Consider the following 5,432-nt stretch of genomic DNA (forward strand, 5'->3'; position numbering starts at 1 on the left):
GGTCACACACACACACCCCTGAGTCCATGCACATCTTGGGGTCTCACACACACACCCGAGTCCATGCACATCTTGGGGACTCACACACACACCCCTGAGTCCATGCACATCTTGGGGTCACACACACACACCCCTGAGTCCATGCACATCTTGGGGTCTCACACACACACCCGAATCCATGCACATCTTGGGGTCTCACACACACCCGAGTCCATGCACATCTTGGGGTCACACACACACACCCCTGAGTCCATGCACATCTTGGGGTCACACACACACACCCCTGAGTCCATGCACATCTTGGGGTCTCACACACACACCCGAATCCATGCACATCTTCGGGTCTCACACACACCCGAGTCCATGCACATCTTGGGGTCACACACACACACCCCTGAGTCCATGCACATCTTGGGGTCTCACACACACACCCGAATCCATGCACATCTTCGGGTCTCACACACACCCGAGTCCATGCACATCTTGGGGTCACACACACACACCCCTGAGTCCATGCACATCTTGGGGTCTCACACACACACCCGAATCCATGCACATCTTCGGGTCTCACACACACCCGAGTCCATGCACATCTTGGGGTCACACCTCACACTGGGGGGAAGAATAAAAACAGTGGTTAGATGCCACGAAGTAGGTGGCAATGCCTTAACCGTATGCGTGTTGTTAGGCCCAAGGGCCTCTTCCATCCTTGTCAAGGGGAGTGCTAACCTTCTCTCCTTTCATACAACACGCTAGCCTGCTGCACCCGTTACCTATTTATAGGCCGACTCCTCCCCGACCTTTCAGTGATGGCGACTTTCCGCTCGCCGTCCACAGCCGCAGACCGACACGAAGTGCAAAGCCGCCATGGTTTGCACTCGACTGCTTCTGTCTACCTGGAAGCCGCTGTTCTCCGAAGGAAAACATCGCGTCTTCTTCGCCACGCTGTAATCAATTCATAAAACCAGCCAATCAGAGACGAGGGAACACCGGAAGTCCTGAGCGTTCATCGCTAAGCAGATTCCCCCGGAAACAAAACAGGGCGGCCGCGCACTTCCTCTGGTGACAGCGCACGGTTCGCAGGAAGAGGAACGGAAGTGCCTGCGGAAACGGAAGTGGAAGTGGCGGGAAACGAATCGGGACAGCGCCGGAGGATCCTTCCGGCCACGTCCGGACCTCGGCTACGCGGACGGAGGCTGCGCATGCTCTGCGGCGACGCCAAGGTGCGCGCATGCGCAGCTCCCGTCTGGGCCGCGGGTTCCAGCGCCTGACCGCTGCACGCAGTCCTGGGTCCGGGGCTGTAACGTCCGCATTGCGTCATGTCCCGGCCCCTGATCTGGCGCTCAAGTCCTTGGTTAAGTACTTTACGAGGCTGGAGAGCTGGCTCAGCGGCGAAGAGCACCCGCTGCTCTTGCAGAGGACCCGGGTTCGAATCCCAGCGCCCACATGGTGGGTAACGCCCTCTTCTGACCGTGACACGGTGCACTTACATACAGACAGACAATAAACATAAAACAAAGCAAGACAAAACCAGTCCTTTCCAGATAAAAAGCGAGCGAGCTAGCGAGTGTGTACATGCGCATTTCTACACGTGCGTAGGCCTCCGCGCACGTGTGCACACGTTGCCTAGAACTGCTGTTTATTTCTCTTGTATTATGTACTTCGGTGGACTAGTTCATTAGCGAACACAAAAGCTCCTGGGTCTGCTGGTGCAAGCCTGTAGACTCAGTACGGGGGAGGTGGGGATTGAGTTCTGGCTAGGCCAGCCTGGTCTACATCAAAACAGACACACAGGATTCAATTTGGTAAGGCAAGTTCTTGGGGGCCTGTGGCTGAGTCCTGGAGGGCATCGAGGCATTGACAGGTATGGTCTCCTGGGCTCTGCGAGGGACTGGTGTGCACACTTCCTGCAGAAGACCAGCCCTGTTGAGTCAAGTTTTCTACGGAGAAGTTTCAGGACACAGATGGGGAAGTGATCAAAGGTAGAAAGACCCAGTGACCCTGCAGATCATGTATGTGAGAAATGAACATGGCCCATTGTGGGGCCAGGGCCACAGGGTCAGCGTACAGGAGCTGATCCCGAGTCACCTGGGACTGGAGTCTGGGAATGGCTTCATGGGTGACCTTGGGTGGGTCTGCAGGGCAGTGAGAGATCTAGGTGGAACTTGGAGCTAGGACAATGGATAGGCAGTTTGGGTTTGGCACCTACCAGACTCTATCCACTTTACGGTTGCTGTGGGTCAGCAAGTTCCTGGCCCTGGTGGGAGGATGGAGCTGCTGGTTCCACAGGAACACCAAAGTAAGCTTCTGAAGTTCCCTCCCTCCCTCCTCCCTTCCTGCCTTCCTTCCCTCTATCCTTTCCTTTCCTCTCTCTCTTTTAAAATATGTTTTTGTGCATGTGCCATGATGTGTGCAGGTCAGAGGATTACTTTTCATTAGTCTGTCGGTTCTACCATGTCGGGCACAGGGATCAAACTGTCAGGCTTGCCAGCAGACACCATGAGCCACTGAGCCAGCCCTGGGCCTCTTAAGTTTTCAGATGAATCAGAGCAGGTGGGATTTGTTAAAAGGCGTACTCCTGCTGGCCAGTCTGAAGTCTGAGTCTTCGATTGGCATTCGTGAAACCTGTGTTTTCCGCCATCACGGCCTGTCTTTTCTTTAGGATGATGGAGGTAGGAGGCTCTCACCTCATTTGGGGACTTAGCTGTAGTGACTCAGATTAAGGAAAGATGGCCAGAGGGGCTTCACAGGGTCAGGACCAGGCTGGGATGGGTCAAAGGAAGAGCTAGCTTCATTCTATGTGCCCTGAGTCCAGAGCAGGAAGATGGACAGTACAATCACAGTGATCATCTCTGGATCAATGGCTGTCCTTAAAGGTTGCATCAGGGACTACTTGCAGAGAAAGTTCTAGAAGCAAGAAAAGTTCAGGTCACCTCGCTGACTAGAAACAAGTGGAGATGAGGGGGTGGTGCTTGCCTTTTGGGACCCAGGAACCTGGCAGATTGTCACTAGAGTGATTGGAACAGGGTGGAACCAGGAACTGGGAATGCGGGAGGGGTTGCGTGGGTTGCCCTCAAGCCATGTGCTGACATAGGCGGGAGTTCAACTTTCCTGTCAAGCGTCATGGTGCAGTTGTTGGGCGAACACACCACCCACAACTACACTGGACTCTCAGGTACACAATGTTAGATTTGGGAGAGTAGGAAAAGGAAGGAGTTTAAGAAATAAGAACCAGAGCCAGACCTGCAACAGGAAAGGAATGTGCTCCCTTTATTCAGAACGTAGCAAAGGGCCTCTGCTGTCCGTGGAAACAGGCATCAGCCAACATAAGCAAAGCAATCTGTACTTACATACGGACCCTGCTGAAGGAAGCTATAGGAATTCGCTTGGTTGTCAGGCGGGGGTCCTCGGGGTACCTGAGGGTCTCCTTGCTGAGGCTATTTTCTCAAGATGAGCAGGCATGTTATCTTTTGGCACAGCGGATTGACTGCAAACAGTCTCTGTAGTGATCAGTTGATAAAAGTCCGATTGAAGGCCAAGCCAGGCTATTTGCCTACCTTGAGAAATTTATGTAAGGAAACTTATGACTCCTGCAGTTTACACATTCTGTCACACAGTGATTTGTATGTACATGTCCTAAATATTTCAGTAAAATGTGATTCTTCTTTTTTTTTTTTTTTTAATTGTCTTTTTGAGACAGGGTCTCCCTGTAGCCCCAGCTGTCCTGGAACTCACTATGTAGACCAGGTTGGCCTCGAACTCACAGAGATCTGCCTGCTCTGCCTCCCTAGTGCTGGGATTACAGGCGTGTGCCACCATGCCCGGCTAAAACATAACTTTTTACCTGAGATGCACATTTACCTGAGTTTCCTGCATTTCAATTTGCTGAGCCTGGTAACCCTAGTAACAGGGTGGGGCACTTTTGTCATGTGCCCATGAAGCAGCTGGTGACTTTGTCTCTTGAGATTTCGTGACTCAAGGGAAGAATACTAGCGAGCCCATGTTAAATACAGTTGTAGGACTCATTCTGGTCAAGTAGCTTTTTCCTCCGGGCTGGACATGACTGTCACCATTTTGAACAGCAGCTGTGGTGACCAAGAGACCCTCTCAAGGTGCTGGAGAGATGGCTCAGTGGTTAAGAGCACTGGCTGCTCTTGCAGAGGACCCGGGTTTGATTCCCAGCACCCACATGGTGGCTAACAACCATCTATAACTCCAGTTCCAGGGGATCCAATGCCTTCTTCTGACCTCCTTGGGCATTGCAACACATGGGTGCACTTACGTACGTGCAGGGCAGTACAGTCATACACATAAAATAAAAATAATAACAAAAGAAAGACCCTCCCAGGACTGGGCCTACTGACGTTTCTTCATTGGGGGGTAATGCTCATGAGACCCTCACAAAGCCCCAGTCCCTCCCCTCCCCGAGGTTATATAAGTGAGCTATTGACCAAGGTAGGACTTCTGAGTGGTTTGTGAGTTGTCCTTGCTGAGATGGGACTCCTTGGTGACACAGCTGGTGAGAGTCAACCATGCCGGTAAGGAACCCTGGTAAACTCCTAAAATGGACTTGGATAGTGTCCTAGATTCATTTTGGGGGCTGTGATAAAACACCCTGACCAAAGGTAACTTAGGGGAGGAAAGATAGAAACCAGGTCACAGTCCATCACTGAGAGAAGTCAAGGTAGGAACTCATACAGCTAATCCCAGCACATCCACACTCAAAGGCAGATGAGCAGATGAACCACACTGCCTACTTGCTTGCTCAGCTTGATTTCTTCCTCCTCATACAATTCAGGTCCCCCTGCCTAGGGAATGGCACTGCCCACAGTGGACTGGGTCTTCCTACATCAATCCCACAGACTGGCCCATAAGCCAACCTGATTTACACAATTCCTCCATGGAGGCCCTTCCCCTTCCCCACCAGGTGATTCTAGGCTGTGGCAAAGCGACATTTAAAACTAGCCGGCCCAGGTGGAACCCTTTCTTTGACCTCTCTATCTGCAGTGAGTACAGCTTTCTTTACATCTCCCCAGGAAGTCAGGTAGCACTTGGTGTCTGAACAGGGATTGGCAGAATGAACCAGGGCTGAGTTGGGCTGGAGTGTCTAGGGAAAAATCCTTGGTGACCATCTTCCTGTATGTGGTTTGGGATGGAGTGCCTCCTTGGTGGCAGCCGTGTGGCCCCTGCTGTGTGAGATAAAACGTAACTTATGCTGAGCTATCTGCCCAGAGGGAGAGTCGGGTGGAACCTCCACAGAGGAGATCGTGTGGCCATCTTCCCCTAGGTGGTATGGAGTGGTCCACCCTGCGGGTATGGGGACATTAGAGATGGAGGCGCTGGCTCACCATCCCTCATTGCTGGTGAGGGACATAAGGGAAAGAGAATACAAATTAGATCTGAGCTAAGGAGCCCCTCCCGGGACGAATTGA

At 52.3% G+C, this 5,432-nt stretch overlaps 1 non-coding gene across 1 annotated transcript; it reads right to left on the bottom strand.

Annotated features, from left to right (window-relative positions):
• Positions 1–625: 625 nt before the first annotated feature.
• On the bottom strand, positions 626–751 carry LOC115072191. The gene has a single exon (XR_003851260.1). It is a non-coding gene; the product is annotated as a U6atac minor spliceosomal RNA (small nuclear RNA).
• Positions 752–5,432: the final 4,681 nt, after the last annotated feature.

This window comes from Nannospalax galili, unplaced genomic scaffold (assembly GCF_000622305.1).
Source record: "Nannospalax galili isolate Female #2095 unplaced genomic scaffold, S.galili_v1.0 scaffold300, whole genome shotgun sequence".
NCBI classification, from domain to species: domain Eukaryota; kingdom Metazoa; phylum Chordata; class Mammalia; order Rodentia; family Spalacidae; genus Nannospalax; species Nannospalax galili.